Source organism: Ischnura elegans, chromosome X (assembly GCF_921293095.1).
Source record: "Ischnura elegans chromosome X, ioIscEleg1.1, whole genome shotgun sequence".
NCBI lineage: Eukaryota > Metazoa > Arthropoda > Insecta > Odonata > Coenagrionidae > Ischnura > Ischnura elegans.
Genome location: NC_060259.1, coordinates 3,926,153 through 3,948,201, shown reverse-complemented (window position 1 = coordinate 3,948,201; position 22,049 = coordinate 3,926,153). Strand labels below are relative to the sequence as shown.

General features: G+C 38.3%; 1 protein-coding gene across 3 annotated transcripts in view; it reads right to left on the bottom strand.

Moving 5' to 3' along the window:
* The window catches only part of LOC124171680 (protein GDAP2 homolog), a 424,204-nt gene that overhangs the window by 321,979 nt on the left and 80,176 nt on the right, over window positions 1–22,049 (bottom strand). For 2 of the 3 annotated variants that reach the window (XM_046550917.1, XM_046550914.1), the window contains exon 2: window positions 8,917–8,978. The gene's annotated coding sequence lies outside the window, so the exon portion shown is untranslated. Of the gene's footprint in view, window positions 1–8,916; window positions 8,979–10,898; window positions 10,957–22,049 lie in introns of all 3 variants that reach the window. The other variant, XM_046550918.1, reaches the window with a different exon arrangement.

The following is a 22,049-nucleotide window of genomic DNA, read 5'->3' as shown; positions in this document are numbered from 1 at the left end:
ATCACTTCCCCTCCCGCTCCCCCCTTACCTTCCACCCTCCCCTCCCGCTTCCCAACCGCCCTCCCCTCCCGATCCCCCCTTCCCGTCCACCCACCCCTCCCGCGCCCACTTATCCTCAGGTCCGCTCCATTGCACTGCATGCCGGACTCGCTCTCTGGGTATTTCTCAACTAAATGTATTCTGTAGACCTACATAAGTAATTTTAAAATTAGCCACGGTTAATTTAATACGTTAATTTTTCATATAGGTACTGCCTTGAAAAAAAACACCAGAAATGATCATTCCAGCGAACAAGTCCGAAGCAGACAAATTTAAAATTTCTATTACTTGGACATAAATACAGCTAAAAGCTTGAATATTCCTTTTTTTGAAGTGATTTCCCATTATTTTGACCCATTATTTATAAAATAGTTTTAGTTAATATAAAACGTTAAATAAATTTCACGATTGCTTAAATAAATAAAAAAGTAATGTAAACTTAGCCAATATTATTGCAGCCATTAAAGGTGTCATTAGACGAAACTCGATTTCATATTTAGCTCCAACGCATGTTAGTGGTAAATTATTTTTGAAAGCGTACATCCCGTTTGAAATTCTGTGAAATATGACATTGAAATATGAAAAAAATGAAATTTTAGCATGAGCACAATGGGAAATATCTAAAAAAATCCATCGTTAAAAATTACCAAAATTGGCTAAAGTATACGAAAAAGTTTCTATATTAATGCCAAACAAGCAGAGTAGGCCACTCGCCCACTCCAAACGTCTCAATTGCTTCCAAAATGTCACCGAGGATTTTTTGTCGTATTCCCAGGAGTGAGCGGAAACAGATGCGCGTTGGCGGCTCGCTCACCTTGTCAGTCAGTCCTTCAGGCGGCGGCGCTTATCTCATTCCCATCAGCGCCATTTCCCCTTGTAAATCAACCCCACATTGACTCTCGCCAGTCTCGATCGGTTATCGGAAAAACATGACTGATCCCCCAGAAGCGCCCTCCCCCCCCCCCCCCCCCCGCCACCCGCTATCAATCGCGCCCTCATTTCGACTGAAGCAGCGAGACAAAGGCTCTGGCGACCGCCGTGAGGCCATTGACGCGGGTCCGCCACGAGTGAAGAAGGCTGTGTCGAAATCATAAATACTCTACCCGGGAATCTCCACCCCCATGGTTCCATGGATTCCCACCGGTCGCAATTAATAGCGGCGCTTCAGTCGCTACGATACAAGTCAATATTAGCCCGTACGATACACGCGGCGCGTTGAATTCAATCGCTTATTGCTCAAGCTCAATTCATTAATATTAAGCTCACTTTCATATCTAATAGTTTGAAAAAGGAATTAAACATTTACAAGTGAAATGTAGTCCTTTCAAATGCCGTACAAGCACATGATGTGGTCTAGAGGTTGCGGTGCTGGGACACCATTCTGAAGTCCAATGTTCAATTCCCATCTAAAGCAATTTTTTTCGTAATTTCCTTCTACTACTTATTTTTCTGAAACCTGTTACTCACAATTATATTCATTATTATCACTGAAAATTTTACTCTTGTGCGAGGAAATGTTTTTCAAATTTGCAACGTTTAATTTTTTTCCCATTTTTCACACTAATGAAGCTTCCTTTGAATTATTTCATTATCGTGTCGCAACACGACGCATTATTAAGATATACATGTATTTGGTTTCCTCTCATGTTGCAAAATTCTCACCACTCATGCCTAGTTTTCGAATCGGATTTCCTTAATAGTTGAACTTTTAACACCCTGCGGAGTAGGACAAAACATAACCGGAAAAGCTATATTCTTTGATGATTGAAATTGATAATTCTCTTGATATAAAAAGCAAAACTTACCAACACGACGCTTCTCTGGAGCCTCTTGTCAGATGACTTACAGCTCGCTGAGTGAAAAGATGGTTGACTGTCTTTAACTCCGGAGGAAGAACCCATTCCCTCCCTTGCTCGCTCTATCTGGATTTCAACACTTCTTCTCCAAAGATTGGAAAACTAGCCTTGAATTGTAAGAGTCCTCAAACCCGTACTGCAATTTTAAAGGAATCCAAGCACATGTGTATCCTAAAAATGCGTCGTGTTGCGACAAGGAAATAAAATAATTCAATGGGAAAAATTGGGAAAACATCACATGCCGCATGAGCAAAAAAATCCTCGCACAGAAAAATTGAAAATTTTAGTGAAAATCATGAAAAGAATAGTGAAAATCAGGCTTCTGTAAAATATAAAGTAGAAAGTAATATTAAAATAAAATACCGTAGACGAGACTCGATCTTACAACCTCAGCACTGAAATCGAACACCGAAGCCACTGGGCCACGGAATGGAATTCAAATTAATAAACATTGACAGCTACCGATCCTTGCGCCACTAGTGACTTAAGTTTGAATGCGATGGGCGAAGACTGGTTTCACAGTAAGTGCTCCCTAGTGGAACCACCGATAGTAATATAAACTCTATGGTCGAAGTGGTCAGTCCACAACTCTGATCCTCGCCATGATCCGCTTCAATGCCAACATCATGGGCCAACATTTCGCCCCGATATTCTCGAGGGTATGTTGTTTATATTTCAGGCAGGTGAATGCTAACAATAGTTCGCTCTACATACCGACTCGGAAATTCTCGAGAAGACAGTGGTTATATGAAGGGAGAAATAAATAAGTGAGGGTAAAAGAGGAAAGGCGAGGAGAGAGGCGTGGGAATGGCAACGAACCCATCCATCGGGGAACCATTCAAGGAACGCAACGGGCACACCATTCATTTAACGGTCACTAACCATAGGAATATTCCTGATTTTCGTTAAAAAGAAACCGAATTTAAACGTTTAAATCGCCACTTTCCAAGACACGAGAGAGGAATCTGAGCCAGATAGGAGCCCATACAGAATACCTTTCTAACCCAAAATTGGCGGCATTACTTATTAACGTTGGATAGGAGCTTGAAAATTTGAAAATATTTTTTTTCTTTCTTATAACCTTGGCATATTTTCCAGTGGTGCACGCTGAAAGATTGACGTTGGCATCTCCTCGCACCATCCAAACATTCCATCTAACCACTTCCTCACCACACAATATGCAGTCTTCTCCACACCATTAACTCCCCGTAATCATCGTAATGCCGTTGGACCATCATTCTATAATCGTCGATTCTCGGAATGGCTTCCGTTTACGGATATGACATAGATTTTCAATTAACCATGAAAATGGACGCCAACATCTCACTTATAACTGATTTTCACATATGAGCAGTCGTACATAAATCGGAAGGTATTAAGAACTGGCGATACCGAGAAGGGAGATCGCGACGAATATTGAAAGAACGCATAATCTTGGACGTATGAACGCATGGCGATTAAGCAACTGGACATCACCTCGAGAGAGAAAACGTGGTCTCCTCTCCGGAAAAGTATTATCTACCTATAGAATATTACCTTGACGCCAAGAGAAAATTACAAAATCAATTATCTTGGCTCACTTGCATTTAAAATTTGATTTATAACAATTTCAATGACTTTTACCCTATACCAACGCAAATATGGGCCAAAAATATTTCCAAGCCTCCTCAAAGCGAAAACTTCGCCAGCGAGAGAATACACATCCCCAGCCTATGCTCAAAAATAGAGTGAAAGGGGGATACTAACGCTGCATCACATGGGATTACACGTCTTTGCTTGCACTCAAGTATCATACCTCATATTGATTGATCATTTCACCTACATCTTTGCCACGATGTCACGTCAAGCCATGCTTTTCCCTCAATAAAATCAAATCCTTTCCGATAGCGCATCACTATCACCAACTTATAATCTTACTTATTATACTACTTATAATTGTGCTTGAAATCAACGAAAAGCAGACCATGCAACAAAACTATAGTAATTTTTAGCAATCTAGGTTGTTTTCACGGGAGCACGCATTCACCGCTATTCTTGACATTTGGTCTCCAATTAGAATTGTGCCAAAATGTGCAACGAAGGTGTTCCCAAAACATTAAAAACGTTCAACCGGTCGCCAATATCTTCACCACCCCACGACGCCGTTTTACTCTCCCGAGAAACCGGATACTTTCAAGGAAAATGCTCACATTCATTAAATTCGGACATCTTTTTACAACGTTTTCATAGACTGGGATTTCATTATTTTACTAAGGAGAGTTCCTGCGCGTGAAAGGTATATTACAACGGGTAACTTTGACTTGACATTTAATTTTAAAGTACCGACACGGCTTCATGTGAATACTGCCCATGTCATGCGAGTATTTCGACAAAAAAGACACCAGGAGTCCTGGCTCGCTCCCGCACACGCGCGCATCGATTGACACCTCTTGCAGGCACACCTATCCGCAAAGGCAAAGGATCTGCGTTCTCTGCGAGACAAATATCTCTTTGATAAGCGAACGCAGTGCCACCGCAACATGTCGACAACATACCTGGCGAGATAATGGGCAAATGCACAATTAGTTAATAAATATTTGCGCATAATAGTGCTATCGGAAAGCATCCCTCGGTGAGGAGAGCAACGGATGAGGATCCAAGGTGGGCTCTTTCAAGGATACAACACACCGGGGCCGGGACCCAGGACCAAAAACTGATTCGCCCGATCACTCGGGGAGGAGAATAGTTAGGAAGGGAAATGGAGGGAGGCGCCGCACAGTGGGCTAGAATCGAACAAAGCTGGCCAAAACCTCAAAAACGGTTTTTTTGAGTGAGGAATTTGAAACTCGTGTTCCTGCACAGTTGATGTCAATACATGAGTTCATTTGTTGACGCAAACTGTTTTTCATGGGTTACTTTTTTAACAAATTACTTGACCTCAAAGTTGAAGAAATATCGCAAAAATTGTCCACATTGAATTTTATTCGAAATTCAGCATGTTAAAACTGATGCCAAACCTTCTGTAGTAATTCAACAGAAACAAAAATTTACAATATTATTACTCGGTTTATTATTGTTAATTATTGGCAACCTTCACGACTCAGTTGTATTATTTTTGGCCGATACGATACAAAATGGCGGACCCTGTTTTTCGTCGAAATTTTGTGTTCATGTAGGATTCTAAAAAAGTATCACCGAGTTACCTCGAGATATTTACACCACATATACAGAAAAATCTATAGAGTATGATACTAAAAGGAGAATTGCGACCATCCACGACGCCGAAATTATGATAGATTTTTCGAACGTGCGGTACAGTTCGCAGCTCGCTGTTGACCACGGGGAATATCGTGCTCGACAGATGTTGGACCTTGAATCTTTTAAAGCAGGTTAATTGTATAAAATCTATAATATGTTACTGCTACATTTCATTTCCTTTTCATACAACCTAACTTTTTCACTTTCTTGCGATATTAATCGTCGATACGTTATAAAATGGCGGACCCTGTTTTTCGTCGAAATTTTGCGTTTATTTGGGATTATAAGAAAAGGATCACCGAGTTACCTCGAGATATTTACGTTAAAATTACATCAAACGTTTTAGAGTGTCCATCCAAAGAAATAAACTACGACCGTTTGCATCGAGTAAAATAAAATGGATGTTTTTGCCGCGCGCGCAGTCCGCGGCAGCTCCCTGATGGTATGGCATGCCGTGACGCGGCGCACATAACAATTTACTATGTATATTCATAAAGGCTTTTTTGCGTATACCGGTAGTATTATTATTTTATTAATAGGATACACATATTTTAGCCTTTTTTATCTTTCTCTCCATTTAAATAAAGGTTTAGCACTAGATAGATTGATAGCTGTTGGACATAACTCACAAATTGGAGGAATCTATTTTTCGCCGAAATTTTGTGTTCATGTACGATTATAAAAAAGGATGACCGGCGTGCCGCCGCGATTGGGAGCCCGTCAACGCCTCCGGGGAGAGGTTTGGGATGGAAGGTAGGGAATGGGGATATCCCAACGCCGTCATTGGAGCAACGGCGGGCCGCTAATAGCGAAACCATCATTTGATGAGACAACAAAATTAGAAGATAATTCTATCATGAGAATAATCTGATGATCATTTCGTTGGAGAGGTGAGGAGAGCAATGCTACTTTACCAATGAGTTCCATGGGCACAAAAGAGAGTATATTTATTCGCTGAAAATTTTGGGAGCAGCCGATCTTTGCAGTGACGCCAAAAACAAATGAACATTACAGTAGATAAGAGATAAACTCATGTCACCTTTTCGACGGGCAAGTCTCCCTAAAAATCCTAAAATTTCCAGACCATTCTCTTTCTTGTGCGATGCTCATGTAATTCTACCTAAGAATTGCCTTAGCTATAGTGATAATGCCAGCAACAGACATGTATTCAAATAGAATATCATACACATTGTACAACTTGATTGCCAATTAATGGAGCTCAAGCTCATTCTTTCCTCGAATACTTGACGATTTGAATTATGTACAGATTATTATTCGGTAATCCAAGGAACTATTTCCTACGTAATAACAAAAACGATGCTACTGGATACTTGAAATAATTTTCTAGAGGTAAATGATGAAAATACCGAAAAACAATTCTAAGAACTGATCATTAGTTTGGAAAAAAACAGTATACACGTCCGAAGTGAAGCGACTTTCAAGCAAGGTAAGTTTAGTAAAAAATGATCTTGGGACAAGAAAATATTATCACCTCGTAGCTGAGATACTGTCAGATAGAGATCAAACACTAAATCTTTAACCGAAGACACAAACCATATATCATTGATTTCTCTTTGGACAACAAAAAAGCCGAACTTAATCCCAACACTTCACGCGTTTATCAGTGCGACGCTGATGCAAAACCGATGCATTTGCCACGCAGCTTTTCGGATCCGCCAGAATGCCTTTTACGTAAACAAAGGACGATCGCTGAGGAAACACAACTGGATTATTGCGTATTTCAATGACTTGAACAGGAAAATCAAACGTTTCGTGACATTCGGCAAAGTTTTCACAACTTGGCAATTACTTCACCCCATTTGTGGTGGCCTTTACTCCACGTGTCGCGTCCAACCGTCGAGCGCATATCGCAAGCCAGTCACGTTGAACATTAAAAAAAACTTCCTATCATTATGGATAGATTTTCGGGAACGAGGGAGACGAAAATGCTCCGGGAACTTCGGGAACTTTCTCAGGAGAAACTGGCATATTGCAATGGTAGCTTCGACTCCGATGTCCCCGAATATGATGGGGTAGATCATTTTCGATTTCTGAATTTTATTATACATTTTTGGAAAGGTAGTTCAGGGTGTAGAGATTAAAAATAATGTACTTCTGGAATCGACCCAATAAACGTCCGTGCAAATGCCGACTCAGACTTGTGACTTTCAAACGTCTCTAAGGGCCGCGTCTGTCACCTAAGTGCCGTGCATTGAATTTCGTTTCCTGGATTCTAAAAATTTCAATGACACTAGCTAAAAATAAAAAAGAAAATTCACAGGCCTCATTTATTATTGATTATATTATTTTATAAAAAAATCTAGATAAAAAAATCAATAACGGCTGTATAAATTTTGAAGTTAAGAATGTTTTAAAACAGCATTCCAGTCATGCATAGTGCGGTTGCACCAATTGGAAGACTGTCAATTTTTTCAAAAATGGGGAATAACCATGGCTTTCAAGCATACGGCGACCACATTGAGTCAATATTTATTAAGATGTGATAACGTTAACAAAGGTAAAATTTGTGTGCAAGTTTGTGACAAGTCAAACTCAGAGTAAATTTTATTAATGAAAAGACATGACGACAAGTCTCTCCACTGATCAACATTTCAAGAGACTTTCTCGGTCTGTTAGTGACAAATATAGAAAACGGATCGATAACTATCTAAGCGAAAATTATAACCATATTCGAGAATGATCTTCATTAGTCTAAGTCTTAAAATACGGTGATTTATCGTGATGACAAGCAGAGCCTATGACCAATTACGTATGGCACAGTTTTTCCTTTTTTCTCGTGAGGCAAGTAATACAAGAACTATGCTAGCGACAATTTTAAAATTAAGAGCAAGTATTTGTCTTCTGGTTTTCAATGTTAATTTTGAACCCCTCCCCCAATGGTACGCGCCTGTATGAATGATAGCTAACATATTGATTGAAGGAACTATGCTCCATGAGAAAACCTTAAACATCCACTTATTCGAGAAAAAAAAATTGCGCAACCTGAAAATGAAATTGATCGCCGTGGGATTCGCACTCGGTGGGATTTTCCCTCCGTTAAGAATGAAAATACTGCGTCATATGCGTCACAAACCTCTCGAAAATGACGCGAAAGCATTGACACAGAGAGAGGAGAACAAAGAACCGTGTAGATACGTTTATAATTCCAAACAACTGACCACCTTCAACACCGCTAAACGAGTTAAACGCTAGATTTGTGATACATGAGAGAGACTTCATCATTGAAAATATTCAAATATAGATGGCAATGAATTGCCGTTGTATTAATAATTACTCGGACGCACAGGGATAAGACTGAACATTCAAACTATCGAACTCCTTTCTGGAGCGCTTAGCTCAGGAAAAGAGGACCGAAGATAGATGGCGCACAAAAGCATATTACAATTGCATCTCTGTATCTCCCAAGATTAAAATGAGGAGGAAAAGGATCTGCACGAGAGCCAGAAATACTTCCATTCGATGTCTGGGCCAACTGTTACAACGAGGAAATATTTATTGAGTTTTTTCGTTCAGGCTAGCTTCGAGAAACCTCGATCTTATCGCAATGATTCTATCGCCGCAAACAATGACTGAAAATGCTTAGGCCATAAAATTTATCAGTTTACAATAATAAAAAATACGATACATTGGAGGAGCATGACATGGAGTGCGTTTGCATATAATGCATGTTGAGGATTTCTTTCATTATTTCGGGAAATGAAATCGGTAAAATCCAGCATTTATAACGCAAAATAATTAAATTTCTCAATACATTAATACGTACCCACTCAAAGACAAGTCCAAGTATCGCCAAATTCTTCAAAGGCACTAATCTTCGCCGCTACCCTGTGGGAGAGCATTAATCAAAATCAAATTAGAAATCATAGCTAACATAGCTAACCTTACAAATACATTTAATTCTACAAAGGATAAATGCTGCAACTCATAATGCAAAATAATTGACCCACATAAAACATAAAAAATACATGTGTACATTCCATTGTTTGCGTTATTAAAGACCGCTACAAACAAAAAACTAGAGAGGGCAAAGTAATGATATTTGGAAATGGGAATGGAAATGGTAGAGATGGGTCAAAAAGAACGGAGCTGCCAAAACTTCTGTTCACTGAAATGGGCCGTTTCGAAAATAAACAGTTCTCTAAAACTCCCTGTTCACTTTTAATGTGGGCACTGTACACGTGTAACGCATTCGGTTCGACAGGTATGCTCACCAAGAGGTATTTGAACTGCAGCTAACTCCAGCAACGGTTCGAACGCCCAAATCTTTTGAACGGGTGTTCATTTTTCTGAAGCTTTTCGTTTCCCCAGGCTGTTCGTTTCCTCTACATGTTCATTTTGACTTAGCGTTCATTTGAACATTTACGTTCGATGAACAGGATGCGATGGTTCAGCTTCGCGGGTCAATTTAATTCGTAATTTTTGATATGGCTAAAGTTAATGTAAACCCTGGGCTAAAACTTTAAATTGATTACTTATATTAATGCAAAAAATCTGTTTCAGTAAACGGACAAGTTAAACAGAAATTTTTAAATTGTAATATATCTACTATTTATTTTTTCATGGAATTATTCGTGATGGTATTAACTTTTAACTGGGTTAATCTATATTTTACCCAGCGTTGTCTTAAGACGCCTGCACAGATGATTTTGGGAAACACAAATTCGGCTACAACTTTCCTTGGAAGGTTACTCGGGATTTCCACCGGGTCAGGTTCTCCAACTCAGGGCATGATGACGATGGACAACTCTTTCATCGAAACGTCGGCCGAGATGGAGTTGGAGAACCTGACCCGGTGGAAATCCCGAGGAACCTTCAACAATTATAAACGCCGGGAAAGCCTGCGATCATTCTTTACAACTTTCCTCAAATTACTTGTTGATAGCGTAATTAGACATCGAAGGGGAAGGACTTCGTACTCTACCGGAGTAAATCTACGGATACACATGTTCATCATTTTCGAAGAATAGAAAAAATATGTTATCTACGGCGATTTTATCTGTTAACATTAGGTGATTCACGTCGCGACATTTAGTTTTGTATTGTCCCCACTTACCTTATTGGCACATAAATAAATACACCTCAAAGCGTTAACTATTCATTTATTTTCCATATTTAATGCTTTAATGTGTTACAGATTTCCCTGGCTGTAGCATATTTTACGATCTTTTTACATTCTACCAAAAGAACTAATTTAGCAATGAAACTGATTATTTCTCACCGTCTTACGCGTGCTATTTTTGCCTATTAATCTCATCGTTAGAGTGGATAGATACCTGAAACAAGCTGTAACGAGGAGACAAACTTGATATCTTACCGAGGAGTCTAAAAGAGAGATTAAAAACTGATGTTCATACTCAAAATATTTCTAAAGAAAATTTAGCAAAAGTCTAAGTTTTTCATAAGATGAGCATTTAAAACCTTTTCTCATACTAAATACGCGAATAAAATCTGCGCTGAGTTGACACATACTAATTCTGACTAATTTAAACAAGTGGATAGCAGATATTTTCCTACACACGGATAACTAGGTAAAGGCTAAGGACAGAAATTTGCTTGAAATTAATATAACATACTGAACAAGCTATATGATACCACAATAAGCTTGCATACACTTTAAACGCCCAATAAACAGTATTTTCTACCTGAAAGACCCTAAATGCTCGCCAGGAACAGATATTTTGAACTGTTACTTTTACTGAATAGAAGCAAATTGAACGGTTCATCAAAATGAACTGTTAAACTCACATCTGGTGCAGAAGTTTTAAGCCGCCACAAAGCGTGCATCACTCCATGTAACCCGAAACTATAACACAAATACAAAAGCGTAAAAGAATGAAATATGCAAACGGTTTGTAATCATTAGAAGTATATTCATGCAAGATTAGATTAAGAGATATTTTAGGATATCCTGGTCCATCTAAAACATGAGAATAAAACATAAAGGAATCCGTTGTTCTCTAGAAAAATTGAATTTTTTATTATAATTTATGTCAAACAAATTGCAGATGCATGAGGACGGATCGCGCTCACGCCAGTCGATCATATGTTCACCTATTGTATACAACTAAAGCACATTAACTGTAAAATAAAGAATTAATCGCCCCAGAAGATTACAAATTACGCTCATCCTCGCGAGGTTAATACCAAATGATGGGAATACTATGATGGTCAAACCATATGAAAACTAAAATACGGTCTGTTCCATCTTATTCCAAGCATTCGCTTTCCACGAACACGGCTTTAATACTGGTTAATATTTTTGATTCCGAAATTTGCCCGAAAAAATCATCAGTTCTAAAAAGGTTTCTTATGAAAAGCCTCATGGTACTCACCCAGACAATCCTTACCTCAGAATCAGTACTGCAGAAAAATACATGAAATTATATTCATATTCATCACAAGCATACACTTCATCCTAGCTGCCAGTCATGGTAGACCCAATACAAATATTAGGAATCAGGAATTTTATGGTGACCTAATTTCCGAAATTCCATAGTCATTATGCGCTTCGTGGTGTAATAAATGCTTCTCCTTTTACTCGCAGATGTACATCAACTAGTGACTTTAAATAACCTTTCCCGACTCGAAATTGGAAATTTTATTCAGAATCGATTTTCGATCAATCAACTTTGGATTTTGGTTTAAAAAATCGATTGTCTAAAAATTGGACTATTTGCTCAAATGATTCGAAATCGTAGTCGATATTTTTCAATAGTAAAGTAACTGCGCGCTGGAATTCGGATAAGCTGTTACAATATGCAAAATATGGGTCAAAAGAAACAACTAGAGATAAAAACTGAATACTGAATACCTTATTTATACAGTATACTATTTTAAAGATTTAAACTCCGGGGACAACGCGTTTTTCATGTTTTGCGATGGCACGCGGAGCGGGAAAAACATTTACGGGTGAAATGCAGCTAAACAAACATTAATAAACAACGCAGCGCCAATATATTTGAAACTTTTCACAAACTAAATATTAAACAAACATGAAAACTGACCAGCGCCAGATGAAAAGAGTTCCTTGTCTTACGTTAAAAATTGGGAAGATTTGGACAACGCAACGCCGCAGTTGGACAGTTCTGTTAACAAATTAGGCGTTAATTTTTGACGACTCGGTTATCACCCGCATTGTGGCCACCTGAAATGCAACTGAATTCCCAGTGCTTTTTGCTCAACAGCTTTCTATAAGCATTTCATAATATTTTCCTAGCTCTTTAGATGGGCAGCAAATATTCCAATGCAACAGCAGGTGGATTCATTTTTCCCCGCTCTCCCAAATTCCTACCTTTTAATTAACGCTCTCGTAATGAAGGAGGCAATCGCATATTCCGCAGTATCTCCCTTCATAGCATGCAAATCCTGGAAATTATTTACTTATATCAGACAAGTGCTATGTGCGAAAAAATCTAATTTGACAAGAGTTAACTTTGAGAATAACAATCGTATTGATTTCTCCTCGGTTCCATAGGCTAAAAAATGAGCGGCCATCCGAAATCAGGACATGCGGAAGAAGTATACGACTTGGAAATTATAAACCCTCTTCCGTGGAGTTTTTAAACATGATAATCTATTTTGAATTTCTTTTAGTATCCGAACTACAATCTCGATTCACTGATGATTAAAGTAAGAATATTTTACTACCCCGTAAGTAGCATGACATCAACGTAATTTCTCTTTGAAAATCAAAAACATTATTTACAACGACTCTCTCTTCCAACTTAGCGCATGATGAAGGCTATACCTTTCTCTTATTTACACTTATAGTTACCATGTATTTATTGCTCCTCAAAACAGTTTTTATAAGCTAAGCAAACAGATGTGATATGAATCATGATAATAGAAGAACAGACAAACTTTTGTAATTTTAAACCATCACAATTAAAAAATTAACTCGAGTCTATTGTTTATGCGACATGGATAAATTGTAAGATATATAAGTTAGGTAATTAAATAGATAATTTCTAACAATTTTATGAATATCTTGAACCAGTTTTTCTCCGCGTAGTCCGGCTTGATTGGCAGTATAGGATCAATGTAGAAAAATATTCATTTACAGAACCTGCCTCACTATCAAAAAAATTGAATTTGACAAGGCAGACAATACTATTTACCCTGATCCTCAAGTATTGTCCTCTCCTCAATCATTCTGAAAATTTCATTAGTTATCAAATTTCCGTACATTGTGACTATTTCTTTTTCCGGAATTCATTCCGCGTTTGTTTAGATACCATAACAATATTTCGTTAGCTCTCCTGCCGACTAATTCATGCTAATCAGTCTGGCTACAGAAATAGAGAACAGACCAATGAACCATAAAGACGGCAATAGATTGGGGAAAAATTTTACATGGGCCTAATCAAATGCCAGGCAATGATGGGGAGCACTCCAGCGTATGAAGCAACGAGGGAGACAATCAGATAAGCTCACCAAGAAATCACAAGGGGTAGCGATATATTGTAATACTATTTCAACAAACATGGAATGAATGCCGAAAAAAGAAATAGCCAAGAGTGCATCCGTGGAAGCTTACGAGTTAAACTTCGTACCATTTCCTCATCTAATCCTGGCGATGATGGGGTAAGGGAAATGCTTGATGTTGCTGCAGCAGAATCACTACCCACGTCCATTTCTTTCTCAGGATTATAATCATCTTCACTGCTTGCAACTAATAGTTTTAAGCACACTAACACAAACATCAATATTTTGCACCTTCCTCGAATGACTATCAAAATACTAGTCGGCCACAGCATGTCAAGCTCTGGCGACACTTTGAGCGCTTAGCTAGCGAAGGTGTTGTAACTAATTTTTACGAGCTAAAATACTAATAAAAAGCAATAAGAAGGAGGAATGACTGATGCAAACGGTGGCAAACCGCTCACTGATCGGCACGATACAAACGCAACAAAAGGAGCGCGAATCAAACAAAACGCATACCTAATAGCCAACGCACGCAGCATATCTTACATTGCGATCGAGACCTCGTGGCCTACGTCGATATTCAGACTGTGGGTATCTATTTAATATGTATGTGTATGGGAATGGTATGTGGGAATAAGGTGAGTTGTCTGGAGTGATTTTTCGAGAAAACGGTCACAATAAAGCAAAATATTGAAATAGCGCGGCTTGGGGTAAAGTGAGGCGGCACAATTTAAATACTTTATAAAGTTAAAAGTCGAAAACCATTCGGCTAGAATCGATTAAATAGTCTTTTCAGAACGAAAGTTCGACTTCGATTAAATCGAAATCGATTTTCCAGCCCCTATTCCCAGGCTATTCGATAAATTAATTGACCAGAGAAATTTATTTTCTCAAAAACAAGCGTTTTAGAAAGCAAGATACTTTTCGCCTCCTCAGTGGTGTTAAATACTATCGACTCTGGTTTCGATGTAAGAATGATGTTGCCCACATAGAATGTAACCTTACGCCAAGCTTGCTTTCCCTCTACCGCGTCAAACTTGGTTTTGCAAGCTTGACCCCAACGTGCGCCAAGCAAGACTTCCCACCCGAACGCCTGATGAAAGCAGCCACCGCCACCGTGATGCGGGCCCACGCACCCAACTGCACACTCTCGCGACTGCTGCCAACATCATGGATATTATTACATTTACCTCCTCCATTACCTCGTGGCGTGCAACTGTAAAGGGTCCTGCGAGAGCGGTCAATTTTAATAATTACGTCTACCGTCGCTTAGCTATTACAGGTGGATAGATTTTTAACCATTATGTTAAAGGTATTTCATGGATTCGCCTCTTTCTTTGACCTGTCAATTAGAATTACTTTTCATTTTGTGAAGGGTATGAATTTCTTAAGGCTCCGCCACATAAAGTTAACATAGGGTATACATAGGGTAAACAGTTCTTTCGTGGAGCTTTTCACGTAAATTTTAAACATTTTGTCTGTAATATCCTTAGCGGTTTATTACTAGCCTTTGAACGTGGTAGAACACGGTAGTCTTTGCGAATAGGAAATGTCAGACTATATATATGAACATAGTTTTTTATTACCGTCTTCATCCTGTGAAGTAATTACAACGAAAGCTCGAAGTTCTCACACGAAAGATAATAGTAATTTCCAACAATGTGTTTGGTCGCCGATGGTCAGTGAGTATAGAAAGTTTTCTGTCGGCAGTGGTAGTGTTTGTATGGTTATACTTAGTATATATTTGTTTCTATAATTATCAAGTCATGAAGCCATGAAAATCATTCCCTCCTCTTTAACACCGGATTCCAACTCATCCCACGCTTCTCTTAGGATCTCCTCCGCATACACGTTAAAAAGCAGCGGCGATAGTGGACAGCCTAGCCTCACTCCTCGGCCAATGCTTGCCCACCCAGATTCTCCGTCCGCTACCCTCAATTGCGCAGTTTGAGCCATACACAGTTTACGAATGAGTCGTTTATCTCTCCAATCTAAACCTATTTTCTTGAGGATATCCAAATTCACTCTATCAAATGACTCTTCAAAATCCACGAAGCACGCATACACGTCCTGGTCATATTCTAGTTTTTTCTCCACTAGATTCCTCATTACAGCTATTGCATCTCGAGTTGACTCTTCTTCTCTGAAACCAAACTTATCTTCGCCCATATGCTCGTTTGCCCTCGCCTCCATTGGTCTGTTTAATATCCTCAGTACCACTTTCGCCGTGCGCGATATTAGGCTAATAGTCCTAAAATCTGCGCATTATAAAGCTTTCTTATTTTTTGGTAGCGGAATTAGAACCGTTTTCATGAAATCCTCTGGCCATCATCCGGAAATCCTCATAGACCCTGCGCACTAATTCGAAAAAAACTTTTATCACCCTCTCTCCCTAGATTCTTCAGAATCTTGCACGATGTATTGTCCACGCCTGTCGCTTTCTTAGCCTTCACATCAAGAATGGCTCTCTCGATTTATCTCGATCTCTCTTTCTTGATCTTCGTAGCGCGATTAATAGCAAACTATTTAATTCAAATTCATAAATAAGAGATTTTTTTTAGATTTATCTCTCGCCATCATTTCGCGAAGAACTCTTTTACTGGCGGAAGAGTGACGCAGTATCAATTCATCAATTCCTCAAGTATCTCCATTCTCCTATGGAAACCACCGGCTGAAAAGGCAAGGTTCAAACTTTTAGCAGTCAACGGCAAACCATAATTAATTACTTAAGTGTTCCACATTTTTCCATACACACCAATCCCTAATATTTTTACGAAATATAGCAATGTGCAGTTTTCATTGTTCGATTTCAAACATCCCCACGGATTCACCCACTTTCTCTTAATAAAAACTGTGAAATTCATTAAGGGAAATTAAATGCAAACGCAATTCAGGTAATCTAATGCATTTAACCTTCCAGCTCCGATTTCATAGCGTCTTGAAATCTTACTGCTAGTGTTTAATATTACCTCATGAATGAAATAAAAATTTAAATTTCGGCTTCGAAGAATTGTATGGAAATCCATCGATATTTCTCCCACGGTAATTTTCAGAACATTTATTGGCTCAAAAATAGAAAATATTTACAGACTTGTAAGATTAAATGATCCAGTTTAAAATTATCTGACCGATTATCTCGGACGCAGGGGCGGCTCCAGGATTTCCTTGAGGGGGGGGCGCGACGGGATGCTTACCCCTCCCCCCACTCTCTCTCTCTCTCTCTCTCTCTCTCTCTCTCTCTCTCTCTCATGATGTGGCATACAAGCGTCAAAATAAGATAAGAGTTTCGGCATTATAGTTGAGAAAGTATGAAGGAATTTGTACAAATTGTTTGGTTTTAATGAGCGTATTGCACCGAATACACCGAGAAAATTGCAAAAGCCCGCGTTATTTTATGGAAAAAGTTGTAAAAGTAATTTCCGATTTACGTGTGGAATTTCAAATGATCTGTATATTTTTCGTTCCAACCGGGAGACACAAGCTTTGAATAGGCATTCGAGTCGTAGATTTCAATGGAGAGTTGAGGGAAATAGGGCGAGAAAAAAAAACGCTCTGCAATTTTATGGGAAAATTGTGAGTATAATTTACGACTCATGTATTATTTATGCACTTTCAATTATGATCAAATCATGAAAACAGAGAATCCACACCAAATGCAGCAAACCCCATCCCTGTAGATCAAAAATTGAGAGAGAAAAAGCAGACGTAAGTGTAACATTTATAAATAGAGGGTAGTCTACGGTACGTGATGCGAGTTCGCATTTTATACCCCTTGACAAAAGTGCTTAGCGGGCGAAATGAAGTTTTCTCTTCAATATATTAAATTCCAATTTTACCCACAAGTATTTAACTTTTGGATTTCAGGAACTACTGTATGATTGATCAAGAAAAACAACTGAAGTCGACAGTAAAATCATTAGCCGCATTTCATTTGAATATCTTGGAAAATATTTTTACGAAGTTATTACAGAAATTATTATCAAGTATTTATAAATACAATCATGTGCACACATGTTCCATGGCAGTGTTCATTGGTTTCATGTCATTAAATTCCGGGATTTTTTTTCAAAAAAGTTATCTCATTATGTAATTCCGTTAACATTGTACTTTTATTTTTATTTTCAATGACGGTGCATATTTATCATATATTTTTCAAGCATGCTTTCTAAAGAGTCCGAATTTTTTATTTCCATGAAAACAGCTGGGATTAGTGTATTGAACTTGAAGCACTCTATTGACTCTCCAACAAATCTGTCCTTGATATCCTAATTTACGTAATCTAAGATAGGAATAAAGATTATTTTTTCCCAATACGCGATTATATCGTCTTCATCATTGGTAGCCGGGTAATTTGCTCGATTCTTTTGTCGATTGGCTGCACGTGGAATGCAGATTTGAATGTCCATTTCCTCCATAATTTTCTTAGCCTTTGCAAAAATTCCAGAGAAAATTTTATAAGAGTCCATCCGCTTATCCTTTAGTACTTCAAAAGTTTGGTCAACTATTTTTAAGCTTGAAAAACATCTACAGTCTCATTTTGCAAATATCTGCTTTAAATATAAATTGCACTCAAAACATCACTCAGAATATATAAATTTCAAATGAATTCACAATTACAAATTAATAACTATGAACATCTTCCTTTAGGCTGCTATTATGGATAAGCGTTGCAAAAAATAGCATATGCTATTCTGCGGGTCATTATAGCAACGACCCCGTATTATGAATGAAGCGTAGTAATAATTTTGTTCGGAATAGCAGCAAGCTATTTCTTGCGCGAGCTATTTGGAAGCTCCGCCTCTTCCCGTATGAAAAACTTTCTGAACAGTTTGCGTAACCAATGAGGGAGAAGATATTTTATATATTTTTCTGTATTTTACGGAATATTGACTTGAAATTATAAATAATTGCTTTATTTACATTTAAAAATTATATTAAACCTTGGAAGTATATAATACGCTTTGAAAATCTCATTTAAGAAATCAGCTGTTTGTTGTGGTTGTGATAATTTCCCAATGGCTTCAGACAGGTGGGTTAGGTCATAATTTCGTTGTTATAATGATGATTTATCGGACATAAATATTCAATGATTTACCTATATCCGATCGGTCCTTTACCGTGAGATATATGCTATGCGAAATAATCATTGAAAGCTAAATATGTTTGATTTTCTTCGTAAATGTGTTAGGCTTCGAAGTCTGTTTGTTGCATATCAGAATTAATATGTATCAACTTTTATTGTATTGCTCGTGACGATATCGTTTTACTGTATGAACTAGAAGCTTTAGTTTCTAATGTTATCTATATATTATATGACTCCCTAATTTCAGTGTTCATTCTCTGTTTAGGAAATGAAGTAGGTGGCAACGTCACAGCTGTGCTTTCATGTATTATGATGGAATAGTATCGATATTTCAGCTGCATATTTGGAAAAAGCAGAGGGAGGTGATGGTGAATTTGAGGATGGATGGAACAGCAGTGAAAAAGTGAATCTAGCAATAGTGAATCGTGTGGAAAGTGCTGTTGTGTCAGTTATCATTGTTTTCGTATCAGCTGATTTTATTATGTGCTCACTGAAATTTTCGATAGACCCTGAACTGTGCCGATAAACTGAAACTTAATTGTGTGAATAACTTACTTGTCTATAGAGGAAACAATTTGTATTCAATTCCACATGATATATATTGCATTAATGATGTAGTGCATGGATATTCCATTAAACGTTTGTGGTGAATCATATTTGTTCGGAAACTTTATTGGTGTTCGGAGAAATCCTTTGTTTTCAAGCAAGTAATTCAAGTCGACTGCCCGTGTTTATAATTTAGTAAATTTTTAGTTTTAATTGTAGAAGGCAGCGAATAGTGGGGAAAACAATTTCGACTCGTTGCATGTATTTGTATATACTGTCCAATTGAGGAAATGAACGGCTGATCAAAGTATATGGTATTATTATGGTAATATATGGTTTTCATTGAAAGCTATAACTATTAATATATTTGGCGAGTTAGTGTGTTAACACAAGCTTGAAAATTTTCAAGAATCGACCTGATAGCCTACATTGAGGATATTTTTAGTAGCAAGTCAAGTGATGAAATAAAATTATGAATTGTAAATATGAATAAAACACGTAAAATTTGGGCTTATGGTAGTAATTCTTTGCATTAATTGTTATTGTTTTCGTACTGTCGATGAAGCAAGCTTGTGCTTCATATATTAAGCTCGAATGTTAATTCCTAACCAAATCACTTAACTAGTTAAATATTCATCACTTATGCTACTATTATTTAATTAAAATAAAGCTGATATCATTTTATTTTTGGCTATTATTCCATTTTTCAATGCTTGATTAGGTTACTTTAACCTCAGAAAAACAATTCGACATCGCAATGCGCACGTTTTCTGGGTTGCAATACCGAATTGCTCGGCATCGAAGACCGCGTATTATTATTGCAACCCTATCGGTTGCAATTCGCCGTTCATAATAGTAAATAGCAACGGGCCTATGCTATTCTGAGAAATACGTCTTCCGGTGTAGTAAAACACGAATTGCAACCTTTCGTAATACCAAATAGCATAGGCGTTGCAATACGCTATATTATAGCAACATCGGTTGCAATATCGAAGAATAGCATTATGCTATTCCATCCATAATAGCAGCCTTAGTTGCCGTTTTATAATCATCCCACTTTGACACTTTTTCGAGAGCTTTGGCAACATCAAGTAAGTCGTCTATTAATTTACAATAGATTTATGCCTTTCTAACCATCTAGTCTCGCAGTTACCTGTCATTTGATGACCTAATATATCAACAATCGTTTTATTACGTTTACTTGATGCTCTAAAAATTCGCGGGAAGAGATGTCGAATCTTGTTCCTTTGAATCATTTTCTAGCCGAGGCTTCTTCCTTATTAGTCACCTCACCATTTTGCACATCTATGCAAATAAATTAGATCTACATGTACACAAAGAAAGAGAAATCAGTTTGATAACATAAAAAAAGAATACAACCCCAAAACCCAACCCCAAATAAATTTAGATCTACACGTACACAAAGAAAGAGAAATCAGTTTGATAACATAAAAAAAGAATACAACCCCAAAACGAATGCAACTGTCCAAGCTCACGTGTGATTGATGAATTACTCCAACCGTTTCAGAGAGAAAGTCTTCAACTTTAGAATGTGTCGCCAGAGGAAATCTTCAACAATTTTTGCTCGTAATTGTACAGTGCTCCAACTTCAAACAGCAGGCCAGCAAAACAGATACCTGCGCTCCACCTTTGTGCTGCTTGACCGTGCGCACGAGTGGAAACGACCGATGAATCTGTTGTCGGAGTTGCAGACTTTCAAATTCGAATCATATATCTGGCAAGCTCATCTAAGGAATATAGTGTTGCAGAAATTTTCTACAAAGAAAATAAACTCGCCTGCCGATAGTGAAACAAATTATTCGGAACATCTCAACTTCGAGAAAAACTCTTTCTGGCTGTAGGAATGTATGTACCGTAGAATGGGGTGACTTCGGCCACACGCGCTTCGCTTCACAAATTGATACTTGGTAGCACAATGGGTGACGAGCCATCATTTCATTCTCGCCTTTCCTGGCATAGGTAAGAGGAGATTGCAAGCAGCAAAAAAATTCCGTCAGTCACCGCCCAGGGGGGGGGGCGCGCGCCCCCCGCGCCCCCTGGCTGGAGCCGCCCCTGCTCGGACGCGACAAATGGACTGCGCGAATGTGCCATGTCAGAAGGCAGACAGGGTCGTTCTGGATCATGCCTGCAAGACCTGCGCAACTCATAGCTCAAGGTCGCGAGGCTCTCGCCGGGGCTGACCTTGAGAACGCGATCTGAGGGCACCCACGCCATCACTGCTGCGAATGGCTGCGTCGTAAAACGACAATGGGAGGAAATTGGTCCCGCACCATTCTCACGGGTGTGCTAGGTGCATGCTGCTTACAGCCAACGTCGGGATACCATACATCGAGCGTCTAAAACTCGAATAAGTGACTTCCATAATAAAATGTACATTCCAAAAATGATAAGTACGGTTCCAAATACATTATTCTTTCGGAAAGAATTTATGCGATAATAAACTTAGAAAAGCCTAAATTAGAAGCCAATATTAATGCTCACACACACAATTATTATAGTTGTATAAGGTGAATGAGAAAAATTCAAACTGTCTACTTAAAACTTTAAGAAAAACCATGCTGGTTATACGTTTTCATACAACTTAATCAACTAATAACGGGTTTTTATAAAAAAAAACCCACAGAAAAGTAGCTCTGGGAAATGTGCAAAAAATGCAATAAAGGAAAACGATATCATTATCACTCATCCTGCTAATTAGCATCAAAAGGTCCTCAACTTTTACATTAAATCAAAAAAATAAACCCAAACGCATGAAGCAGTGGAGCAGGTTTTGAGGAATTGCGTAAGTGACGTCAGGCCACACGCCTCATAAGAGTGCCTGC